The 12,997-nt window shown below is 42.5% G+C and overlaps 1 protein-coding gene and 1 long non-coding RNA gene across 3 annotated transcripts in view; one reads left to right on the forward strand and one right to left on the reverse strand.

Annotated features, from left to right (window-relative positions):
- Positions 1 to 3,365: 3,365 nt before the first annotated feature.
- On the forward strand, positions 3,366 to 5,750 carry LOC120750992 (uncharacterized). Its single transcript, XR_005700228.1, has 3 exons — positions 3,366 to 3,476; positions 3,632 to 3,718; positions 5,548 to 5,750. It is a non-coding gene; the product is annotated as an uncharacterized LOC120750992 (long non-coding RNA).
- A 2,987-nt stretch (positions 5,751 to 8,737) lies between these two features.
- Positions 8,738 to 12,997, reverse strand: part of MTHFD1L (methylenetetrahydrofolate dehydrogenase (NADP+ dependent) 1 like) — a 145,781-nt gene continuing 141,521 nt past the window's right edge. For both annotated transcript variants that reach the window (XM_040059706.2, XM_040059707.2), the window contains one exon: positions 8,738 to 11,670. The gene's annotated coding sequence lies outside the window, so the exon portion shown is untranslated. The remainder of the gene's footprint in view (positions 11,671 to 12,997) is intronic.

Raw genomic sequence — 12,997 nt, forward strand, 5'->3', positions numbered from 1 at the left:
CAACAAAGACAGAACTACAGGAAGGTGACTTACAAATTTCCCTTTCTTTCAGCAATTTCAACAGGCAACTGAAAAGAGCCATTCCTCTGCCTGGCATTGCTTGGCACACAGAGACACAAACCTGCCCCCGCTGTGCCTCTCATCTTCCCACCACATAGAAATAGATGCAGCATTTTGTCTCCTCCAGCAATTCCCCTGGGCCTGATTCTTTGCTCTTCTGTCTCCTCAGTCCCTCAATCCTGTGAACAGTAAGTGTTTGTCAAGCTGGCTTTTACAGTCACTAAAAGGTTCTGTAATAAACATCAGGATTGTAATTAAGATGAAAGTATTTTCCCTCCTCTGTGTCCTCAGTAAACTAATAGCAAGGCTGTAGGTCAGTGTAGAGCTACACAGCACATCTGAACCAACCACACAAACAGGATTTCCCAAGCTTGAAGTTGTGTCATGGATCTGCCTTTTCCTGCCTTTCTTTGTGCGCAGTTCACGTATAGCAACATTTTTCTGCAGCAGCAGCAGTAATAGCAGTAGCAGTTATGAAGATCTCGGATGGTTTAAGAGAAAGACACAAGTGTGCACTGAAGAATTGCCAATGTTTGCACCCCCACAGGTGCAGAGGCAGTCTGGCCTCTCTTTAAAAAGCTTCTGAGCCTTTCATCAGGGGTGGCCGAGGTGTTTCTCACCACTGCAGCTCTGGGACTGCCGGGCAGCATTTACCCAGAGCTCTAAGAAGCTATTGCATTATGCCCTAATAGTGTCCATATATTGATCATGGGTAAAAGATTGCTAATTACACACATTCCCATAATTAAAACGCTCAGGGTGAAATGCTGTTTATAAATTATTCTCTTATACAATAGAAGCACTTTTCTGTTGCGTAAGACTGAGGTGTTCCCTCCCCAGGAAGAGGAATCCATGGGTCCTGCGAGCTGCCCATATGGGTCCTTGGAGCTGCCCAGTTCCTCCAGGGGCACGGGGAATGCACAGGGCATGGCTGGGGCATTGCAGAGGCCAGCTTGCAATAACACCAGTTTTGCTTTCCCAGGCACCACAGAGCAGGTAAACAAGGATGGATCTTCTCTTATGTGCCAAGAAAAACCATGTAATTATTAATCTCATTTCCTAAGAGAGGACAAGGGGTGATTTATTCGGTATTTTACTTCTATAACACATTCAGTGTGTGAATTATCCCTTTGATTTCACACCTTTCCCGCTGCAGCTGCCTTGCACCACGGAAATACTGTAGAAATCTCATCCTGGCCACTAAGAGAAGGCAGTGACCAGGAATGAAAGTCTGGGTCCGATGATCAGCTCCCATGGAGAAAGAAACCATGGGGACACAGGGAGGTCCCCTTGCTGCGGCATGCGAGAGGGACCAGCCCTGGGGACAGCACAAGGCCGTGGGTCTGGGAAGGTGAGAGTCAAATCTCGGTGGCTGGGCTTTGGCAGGCTCCCAACAGTGATGGGGAGAAGAGTAATTTGAAAAATGATGCCAAGATTAATTTTTCTTATTGTTCCAGGAAACAGTAGTTTCTTAGTGTCTCTCCAAGGACTTGCAAGAGAAGTCCTGAATTTCTCTTGCCAGTATGAGCAATGAATAGCTGGAAACTGAGACTTTTGTCGTACGTTGATGGAACTTTGATGGAGAACTTTCCTTGCTAAAATAAAGTTGATGGGATTTGAAGAATATCAGAGCAGCACTGAGGTGCTGAGCTTATTTTCTCCTCTAAGCTCATTTTTTACTGACTCTCAGTCTGTACAGTTTAAAAAATAAGAACTGAAATCCGTTTGCTGCTTTGAGGATTTTCTATTGATAAGATGCAATAAAGAGTACTGGGTTTATCCCCTGTTCATAGACCCATTTTCGAGGCTGAGTAGGGCCCTCACATGTAGCAATTGTATGAACATTATATTGCCTTGCATCAGATTTACACATTTAAATCAGTATGACTCCTGATTCTAAAATACAGCAACTGAATTGCAACCGGAAATATGAGTTAGTTAAAATATTACATGCAATGAGAGCATAGCCTGGCAAGAAGTGAAATTGGAAAGTTTATTCCTTATAAATTTCCATTTCATGATGGAAAAGATCTTATCTCTCTCCTGTGTCCATTTTACTTCTTCATCTCCCACTGTCTCCTTGCTTTCATGAACTCTATAATCATTTACTTGTCTCAATCTACTGCTTAGGTACTGATTCAGTATTAGGTGATGGACAAACATGCAAAAATATCACGATCACATAAAATCAATTTCCTTGAGAACGAATGAAAATAAGGCTAAGGAGCTCCCGTCACTGCTTAGTATAATTATAAAGCCTTGGGATAATTTAATAAATGCAAATGTATACAAAGTGCCGTGGAGGATATAAATTTTATTGAACATTAATTGAAGTGATCTATGGTATCACACAGAAGTTTGAGCGAGCAGGCCATTTCCAGTTTGCATTCATGTGTGTGAAATGTGTGTGTGCACAGAGATGCACGCGTGCACGCAGCCCCAGCAGTGATTACCAGCGCTGAAAGCAACCACACGCTGCAGCTGACGAGTCAAAGATCAAGTAGGAGTTTTTTTGTAAAATGAGGGAAATCCTGCTTTGAATAACCAATGACTTGACCTTTGTCAGCTGTTAGTCTAGTTGGTAGCAATTATCCAAAGGAGATTAAATTATCAGTCTCAAGGCAAGGTACTTTGCATTTTGAACAAGACCAGCGATTAAACACAGATACTTTCTGAGTGCCAAGGGAGTTTCCAGCAGGATAACGATTTCAGAGGAAAAGCACACTACTCTGAGTAAATTGCAGTTTTCTTCCCGCTTCCTTTCTCCTTTTCCTTAGCTTGAGATCCCTGAGGAAAGCTTACCATGGCTGGTGAAAGCACTACTGGCTTATCCAGCAGGCTGCAAGTGGGACGGGAATAGCAGCACTCGCTGTGCTCGCAAACCAGGCAGGTGGTGCGCGAGTCCTGCTGTGGGTTCACAAACACCTGGGAGCCAAGTCACGGTATTTTGTGGCTGGATGCTGATTTCTAAGGCCTAACACCCATTGCTGAATACCATCCCGAGTCCCAGGTATCATTCACCTCCTCAGAAGCACAGGCATTTCCCCAGAGGCACAGAGGACAGCCGTGCCCAGGCTGGGCTGAGGGATGATTTGCCTCAGGGGCACGTGGGATGCTGTACTCTTGGCACCGTGGTGCCAGGCGGTGCTGGGACTGCTGGCACGTGGGCAGAGCTGGCTGCAAGGCAGGATTCAGCTGTTCCCACCACCCTCCCTAGCAATGGAACGGTTCCTGCAGACAAGACTGCCTGCATGGGCTGAGGCACCCAGAGCTGGAGGTTTAAATCCACCTGTCTGCTTTCACAGGAGGGGGCTGTGGAGGGGCTGCAGCTTTGCTGCCTCCACTGGGGCGAGGGTAACTCTGGGCACTGACCCAAACACGTCGATCAGTCAGGCACTGCGAGACCAAAACTCCAGGTAAGGACCTGGTGTGGGGGTAGGCAGCACCTGCACCTGCCAGACCTCGTTGTTACAGAGAAGCTTAAAACACCTGAGGGCTGGGGGTGGGGGGGTGGAGTGGGAACTGCTTCCTTGGGGTTTTCAGGCTTTCTCTTCTTGTTTTTCCCCTCAAGTGCCTTGAAATTAGAGATTAGGCCACTGTTTTCAAAGTCTGCAGGATGTGACCCGGACTAGGACAACTCATCCAAGAGAATGAGCAGGTTAGTGGTCTTAATGTGGCCTCTTTGAGGGGTTGTAGGGAAATAGCTGTACCATGCTTCCACAGTCCAGGGGACTGGCTGGTTCTGGCCATCCTACCTTTGCAGCAAGCCTTTGGTTTTTCAGCACATTGCATGAATGAGCAAGCCCTTGAGTTTACAGCTGCTAAGCAACCCTACAGAGTGTGTCCTAGTCCCTAAACCTGTACATGAAAACACAAATTGACTGTAAGAAATTTTGTTTAGCAATAAATACAGCGTTGAGCATGTGCTGTGCCCTCGTGAGCTCCCAAGGTCCTTTCCATCTTGAGTGGTTCTGTGTAAGCAGTGTGGATAGGGCCAGCATCTGTACCAGATCTGAGTGGATGGTTTAGGTGAATATTTAAATTCTAAAATATTTTTATTAGGAAAAAATATAGACTCATAACCTGCTGACTCTATACTAGAGTCCTCACATCTACTGAACATATTGAAAAAAAAATTATTTGCCTGCTGGGCACTGGCATTTAAATAAATCATGTAGAATTTAAATCATATGCTTGAACTTTTAAGTCCAGCATAAAGTTGGGAGAGGTTCATTTTTTTTTTTTTTTTTTTTAAATGTCGTGCCTATGTTTCCATGTAGTAAACACCTACATCTTCACCTGGTGGTGGGCTGCAAGGAGTGGGATTTGCCCTGTTTGTAGGGTGGGCAGCTGTGGGGTGCTCTGGCCAGCCCTTGGGCTTGGTGGCATGATGGCAAATGTCTGCAGTGAGTCCAATTGGATCCAGTGCTGAGTGTGTCTGAACAGTCCCCAGACACCAGTTTCAAGATCCAGGCAAGGTTTTCTTCTATCCTGCTGCAGCAGATGGCTGTAAACATTTCTGTATAGCTGTTGAGGCTCAAGTCAAGCTGGTTGAGACAATGTGAAATTCTAGGTCAAAAGGTGAAATGCTGCTAAATTTAAGATTCAAGTTTATGTAGATGAGTAAATGGTTACTTGGACTGTTTCCATTTCAGTTGCACTAAGTAAGGTATGGCTCTCCCAGCATGTCTCCTCGTCACAGCTGGGTACCACAGCCACTTCACAGGAGTTATGAAAAAGGTCCTCCCCAAACATATTTTCCCAAGTATGCAAGGCTAATTGCTGCTGTGCATCCAGGCTTGTCTCTCTAAATGTTTGGATTTGGCTCTGTAGGTTCATTTCATCATCCCTTATACAGGATTAAACAGTATATTCATTCTCCTGTCAGTTTGTTCCTACCACTTGTCTTCAGTGGAAAAACCTGAGCATTAGAGATGTTTGGGGAAAGAATCCATTTGCAGCTACACAAATACATTTGATGGGATCTTCTCATTGGGAGAGAGTGAAGTTTTGGGACTTTTTTCTTTTGTCAGAGCTTAAAGGGACAAAACTGGAACACCAGCAGAAAAGCAGTGTTTTAAGGAATTGTTTCTGCACTCCTTCCCCAAGCATGGTGTTGGATGAGGATGCCGTTGGTACTTTCCGAAGGGTTAGAAAAATAAACCATCTGTCTCTTAAACAGCTCATGAAACTCTTGGTTTGATAATTGCAGGCTGTCTGCACAGCTCCCAGCCGTGTTTAAATCATACTGGGTATAACTCTTCCATTTGTGCTTCCAGGCTGGTGTGTGGTTTGTTTGTTGCTGAGTAACAGCAGTTGTGGGATAGAGGTGTCCAAATTTAGCCAAGGTGAGGTTATCTCTTGCAGTGACCCACCACAGAGAAGGCACGTATGAGGAGGACTCAGTAAATACAGGAATCTGAGCCTGGAGCCTCTCCCCTCTCTGGGCTCCATGGCAATTTCTGCCACCCTTCTGATCCCCTGCAGTTGCTACAGGAGATGCCAGGCACAAGCTCAATGCAAGATCTTCTTCCTGCCTCTGGGGATCTGGTAATCCATACTGCGAGGAAGAATTGATGGGAAACAACTTACAGCACCTTGCTATGAATTAGCTCTTGGTCATCTCCAGCAGCATTAACTTTCCAAGTGTATTATTATCTCAGAAGCTATGTTGCACTTTTATTTTTTTTTTTTTTAAACTGACAACATTTTTCACTTGCTGGTCATCTCTTCATCTACTATTTCTTAGTTACACTTCGATACATTGGGCTGATTTAGTGTATCTCTTTAATATTAAATTAGTATTAAAAATTCCCTTTTCAGCAGCAATTTGCAGTTAAATGCACTTCTGTTTTTTTTATATAGTCTTCTTCAGAACTGTCGGTGCTAAGTTATACGCTGTTCCACTTAAAGGAATTTTTTATGTGAGATTTAGTGAAATTACTTCTCCAACTCACCTTGATTTACAACTGCTTTCATACAAATCTGTCCCCAAAGAGGGAATTTGATTCCTATGCTTTGTTCCTTTCATTTACTATCTTGAATAAATAGTTGTTCTTTACTATTCATTGTTTTTCTTCTTTTATTAATTTTCATCTTCCCTGTACTATTGAGAATTATATAACTTGGATACTTGGTTATTACTGACAGACTGAGATTTAAAGTCTGCCTGACTTTCAGTAGTTCAAGAAGCAGAATTAGATACAGGTTTCATCCTGGATGAACAAGCTTTTGCCAGACATTAATGTCTGACACTGATTGACAGCAGTTGAACATTCTAAACATAGGGGAAAAATCAACCTCTGTAGGGCACTGATGTGAAGGCCTTGGTTCATTAAGCTGCCACCTCAAGCTAATGTCATAAAGAGTAGATTGGAATTAGATGTTGGTTTTGCTGCTCTCCCCAGAAACCTCCCTCAGGGAGAGTTCACTTACCTCAAACACTTGAAAAAAACCAACAGATTTGCAAATGTAACTTTTTCTGACTGCAATGGAGACACCAAGGTGATAGAGATGTGCTGGAGCCTGTGTGGGACAGGTGTAGCACCCAAGCACAGAACCAGCGAATAAAGGGACTTTGTGTCCTTGCAGAGGTTCTATCTGACAGAAGGCTGTGTAGGGGCTGGTCTGCTGCCCCAAGCCAGATGTTCTCCTCTCTGTTTTCCCTTTCAGCCTTTCCTCAAAAAAGAAAATGGAAGGAAATAACCTAAAGTTCATATAGTGGTATAGCTACATGTCATTTACATAATGCATGTTTTGTCCAAATACAGCCATAATTGTATTTTTCTGGAGAATAAATATAAGCTGTGTGTGTAATAAGAACATGCAGGGGCTGCATTATATGGGCATCTAACAGGCTGTATCCTGCAAAGCTGAAACTCTTCTTTGGCATTAAGAATGTAACTTTGACCAGATGTTGATGGTAATTGAGTTGAAAGAGCATGATGGAAATTGCCCAGTGGGAAACAATTTAGCTTTTAAAATGTCATAACTTAAACCTTGATTTAGTGTACTGCATAGAAGTGGGCATGACTTGTATTTGATACATCCTCTTTTTTATTAGTACTCTGCAAAGTGAAGTTCGTAAGGTGCCTGTGGCGTGTGTGTGGGGGGTGTGTTCCAGCTCTGGGCTTCCTCAGCCCCAACTTTCTCTGCTAACATCTCAGCTCACAGGAGCATAGAACAGTTTGCTTCGGAAGGGACCTGGAGATCACTTGGTGCAGGGTTGATTTTAAAAGGTTTGTCAGTGTCTTGCCCAGCTGAGCCTATGCTAGTATGTTGGAGTTTAGCTCCTCCCAATCATTACTCAAAAGGTTTAAGTTAAAAATTTTACTGAGGAAGCAAATATCGAAGATTTTACATAAAGGCTGCATGCACAAATTGATTCTTGCTCATGCTTGTGTGTATGCAATACATTACACTCAACCACACTGGGTAGGGAACTATTATTACGACAACATTTATGAAAATATCTGAATTTAGCTTATTTTACGTAAACACTCTGGCCTTAAATCCTCGGTGAATGGTAACATGTATGGCGCAGCAGTCCTGTTCTCAGGACAAATGCCTGAAGAGGCTTCCAGCGTTTCCATTCCAACCTTCTCATGCAGGGGGTCATACCTCGGCCTTAAAAGTTTTTCTCTAAAACATTTTCTCCAAAGAAAATTTTAAGAAAACCTGCATATTTAAAGGGGTAACACCCTCCCTCACCACCCTAGCAGTTCAGTGGAGGGGAGAGTTTGCATATGCCTCCCACAGTCACCCCTGGCTGATTGGGTGGCTGTCAGCAGGGCAGACTCAGGGGCCGCCAAGAACAAACCTATATGGGTTACCCATATGGCTAAGGTCCTGGCTGAAACATTGCAGAGGAGCTGCCTGGAAATCTAGCCATGAGAAGCATGTTAAAAACCCAGTACTGATGCAAACCACATGGCAGGGACTAAAGGCAGCTATTTAGAAAACAGGAGCACTGTCTACTATGTGCCTGCAACGCTCGATTTCTTCCCTCACCTTCCCTATTTTATTAATTCGTGCTCCCAGGATGCTTTCTGCTATGTTATGGCCTAATGGTTTAGCACCCATAATTCCTGAAGCTTTTGCATCACTTGTGTTTGAATCCCACCTTGAGAAGCCCACAGGTAATATTCCAGTACCTGACACTGCTTCACACAAATCCAGCTGACAACTGAGAAGTGGAAAGCGTCCAACTGACCCTTGTATCTGACCCAGCCCTTCACATCAAGGACCAAAGGCAACAGCAAGATATTTTGGGACCAGGACAGGATGTTAGCCTAGTGTGTCCTTCCCCAAGCACAAAACAACTTCAAAAGGACCGTACTGATGGAGAAGAACCATGGACAACCCTCTAGTGCATGGCCCTTTGTGGCAACAGCCAGGGACCAAACACTCTCCTGGGTTCTGAGAAGCCAGGTAAGAGTCCCAGTGCTTTGCTCACATCTGGCACTTCACCACAATATGGCTGAGCTCCTCTCCTTCCTTGGCAAAGCTGTGTTTATCTGGAGACATGGGCATGACAAGACTAAGTGGCTTATGAGGAATTAAAAAAAAAAAAAAAAAAAAAAAAAAAGTCACTATTTAAGTAGACAAGATCATAGAGAGAGAGAGAGAACAATATTAAATAATGGATGTATTTATTAATGAATTCAGACAGGCACCACTTGTGCAAACTAAATATTAGCACACAGACTTTATTTTCATGTTCATCGCAACTGAAACACTGGAAGCTTGAATTTCAAACTACAAGTGAAGAAACCTGTTGCATCTGTTCTGAAGTATTTCAATGTCGTTGCAGAATTAGTTCAGCAGGAGCAGTAACAAAGTATTCAGTCACTACAGAAAGCAGATCTTCTGATAATAAACAACGGCATGGTGCTAAACACACTTCAGCAAACGCAGGGATAAGCTTGGCAAGCCGCCTTATGAAGCCGTGGTTCTGCCATGAGACAATGTTGCTCAGTGTAGATGCAGAAAAAAAAAAAAAAAAGGGAGTCCCACAGTCAGATCCATGTAACAAGTGACACCTACCTACCAATAAGACTGATCTTAGAGTTTTCACGTTAGACTCTTCTGGAGGAAGGCCTCAGAGTCAGGGTGACCCCAGGGAATATATCGTGTCAGTTTCTGCAGCTCAGCTGGTGGCCAATAGCTCAATCCCTTGGGATCATGACAAAGGACCAAAACCACAATAGCTTGAGAGATTTTGGAGCTAGTTAACTAGATGGGGTGGGGGAAAAGCTACGACAAAAGACAAGTGGGCCATTTCAGCTTTCCTCGAATTACTGAAGCTTTCTAAACAATATAAAAAATACTGTGCATATGACTGTAGAAAAATTACAGGATGTTTGTCAACTCTCAGCGAAATGAGCTGGAATGGTGTTTTAGGGAGAGACTGATGGGGCAGGTAAATGGCCCCAACATGTGTGGCCTGAAGGTATAAATCAGAAACAACACTATAGGAAGTATCATACAGCAGCGTGAGATGACTTATAAATCTTATTGCTCAAATATCCACACCCATTTGGGAGCTTCACAGGCAATCAGCCAGTGCCACATTTAGTATCCCACAGTGCATGGGGCCAATTCCACCTGGCAGGGGAACCACAGTGACTCCTAGAGAGGCACAATTATGTATTTTCTGAATTTCCCTGGACAAAACGCAGGGAAAACCTTGTTTATTTTTCTTGTAAGGAAGCTACTAGGAAAACCATGTCTTGAAACCATACTTATTTGCTTCCAAAATTCTTTGGCTATTTCTTGGCTAGATAGATGAGTGTGTGCAAGACTAATTTACAATACTGTTGTGTGTATGAATAGCAGAGTTGTATTTTGTGGCACAATTCAATAGAAAATATAAGAAATCTTTCTTCCCCAGCTCTGAGAGTTTGAATCTGACTTTTTACTTATCATGTTTGTCACGCCCCAGTGTAGTTAAAGCATCCACAGCCTAGGCTGTTATGAGCTCTGTCATCTAGTAAGGATAAAATATTAAATTGCTCTAGTTTTTACACTTAAATTTGTCTTCACAGCAATCTCCGTGGTGCTGGAGGACTAAGCTATGAATAGCACTGAAATGCAGTCAGCAGACATTTCCGTGCTACTCCAGGGAAGGCACTGACAATTAATTGTCCCCAGTTTGCTCTACTGTCCATAATTATAGTTTTGAGTTTATAAATAACGAAGCATGATTTTAAGAACCAAAACAAACCCCTCAATTACTACAGAGTTCCTGAGATAATTAAGTCTCCAAATGTGGCTCTGTAGAAGGGAACCAAGGCTACACTGCAAAAGCCCATAACGTGCAGATGTGCGTAAGCAGAGCAAAGCGACAGGATGGAAAACGTCATCAGGAAAATAAACTCTCTCATCATTATTTCACTGCTTTTTACCTAAAAAAACAATGGCCTATTGTCTCGATTCACCCTATTGTTCTGTCTCATTTTTTGTTATTGAAGGAACCAACAGTCAGTCAGGAGAGTTTCCTGAGGAGTAGCAGCTTGGAAAGCTAAATGCAGTACCCTGTGCCTAAGGCTTGTTTTGCTACAGGTTTTAGGGAAAACCAGGAAAGTAAAGTTACTGAAACAAATTAAAGCACACGGTTTGCAATTCAGCTTATCTGAATACCCCTTCAAATGGAAATACCCTCCATTTTAGAAGTATGGTCGTTAAAACCTGCAAAATGAGGCATAAAAAAGCTGTGCCCTGTCCACATCCCTGCTTGATGGACGTTCCTCTGTTGTTACTGGGTCGTTGTGTACTGCCAGGGAAAAACTCTAGGTCGGGAGCCAGCACAGCAGGAGGCTTCATTAGCGATGAACAGGAGCAAAACAGCGCTTCAGAAGGAGCAGTGCCCTGTCTGAACAACCAGCTTCACCACAACAAGCACATAATCAGCTGGACAGCCTGTAACACACGCTTTGGATAAAGACAGACCTATGGGTACAAGACAGCTATGGCTTAAGTGTTTCAAAAGATCTTCGCCCAACAAGGAAACAAATTATACATTTAAAACTTTTTACAAAATACATGCTCTGTTCTTTCTCTGTTTAATATCTTCCTTGCTTGAAACTTGGCTGTTGCCCAAACGCATCCAGAGCAACGCTTGATGATAACTCAGAAATGTGCAGTTAATCTGTGTGTAGTTTCAGCTCTTGAATGCCAGGAGCAAAAGTGTACTTTTCAGAGAGAAATAGGCTTGGTCACACAGCATAATCATGTTTATGCAAGTTTTTAGTAGATAGCCAAGATAAAGGAAATACTTGTGTACACTCCTCGGAGAAAAGACAAAAACTCTGAGTTGAAAAACTGCTCTTTTTCAATGTTGTTTTCTCCACAAACAAGCATAAGCCACAGTAGAGAGCTTCCTGAATTACAGCGAGTAAAACTTTAGCTTGCTGGTTTTGTATTTTTTTTTTTTTTTTAACCTTACAGCTATATTTAATCATTAAAACTAGTTTGAAGAAAGAGTAAACTTTTGCTCTTTGGTCTATCTTGACATTTCTCCAGAGACACATAACAGGAATATTTCAGATTCATTTTTTTGTCTCCTAGTCGCAGGAAACAGGAAAGTTGCAGTTCTTAATTTTCAGGCTTCTGAAATGACAAAGATAAGAAATTTATACATTGAAACAAGATATCTTTGCTTTCTTTAAAGAGGAAAAAAAAAAAGCATCACAACCTAAAATGAGTGCTTTAGTGGGATATTTTTGCCTTAACCATAATAAACAAAAATGTATAATGATGCTATATGCACCTCCTATTTACTATCTGTGTAGCCCAACTAAGTGAGAAACAAAAATCTGTATTCGTACTCCAGCATGATGACTTCAGACTGCACACTACTGCAGCAATTGCTGCTGACCAAAAGCTAATACTGTGGAATGAGACTAAAAGAAATAATCTTTTTGTTCATAGGCTCAGTTTTGTGGATGTCAGGAAAAGGTCTTAAAACACTTTCTATTCATATCTGAATAAAGTAAGATGAAAACATCTAACAAATAGTTTACAATTTCAGAACACCAGTTTAGGTCTCCTGCTCTTATGGACTTCTTTATGGCCAAGAAGATGCTCACAGGCAAAGCTCTGGGACCCCTCTGAAGATCTGAAGGCAGCAAAGTATCCATGCTGTGTATTAAAATAATTCTGATGCTCTGCCCGTTTTGAAGAGTGCAAGAATACATCAGACACTGTGGACAGTGGCAGCCTTACAAAGTCAAAACCTTTGAGGAGGAGAACTGAGGAGAACAATTTCCCCCTGCTGCCATCAACCTGGATATTCAAAGCCTGCACAGTAAGAGCAGGGGCACCTACTGCCACTGGTCAAATCAGCAGGAACCTTAGAGCTCACAAGGGTCCTTAACAGACTGTACTTGTGCAGGTCCAGTTTGAGACTTCTCCTCACCAAGCAAAAATATTACTTTTTTAAAAAAAAAAATTTAAAATTATTTTATTTAATCCTATTGGCAGACTTTTCTCCATCTCAGTCTTACTCTGACTGGTGCTCTCTACAGACAGGTCCTAAGGAAACAATTTCATCTTTCCTAGTGTATGAGTTGGACAGTACAATTTTAAATAGGACAGTGGCCAGTGACAAAGGACTAGCCAGATTCCTTTGGGTTCATTTCTGTATATTAAATGTTTCATTTTTTTGCTAGATCACATTGCTCCTACAGAAAGACTGCAATACTGTGTGTCCATGTATTGGTTATTTGTCAACAGAGAAAAACAGACTTGACTTTTATGATAAGGTTTTTGCTTCTATGACTTTTTAGAGCGTGTTCAAATGACTGGTGTGAAGTGGTAGAGGAAAATTAAGAGTGGCAAATGACACCCAGTGTTTCAGCTCAGCCAGAGCCTCACAAAGCATCCTGAGAAGCAGGAACTTCTCTCTGTATCTCTCCCACAGGTCTGATGAAGATAG

The sequence above is a fragment of the Hirundo rustica genome, chromosome 3 (genome assembly GCF_015227805.2).
Source record: "Hirundo rustica isolate bHirRus1 chromosome 3, bHirRus1.pri.v3, whole genome shotgun sequence".
NCBI lineage: Eukaryota > Metazoa > Chordata > Aves > Passeriformes > Hirundinidae > Hirundo > Hirundo rustica.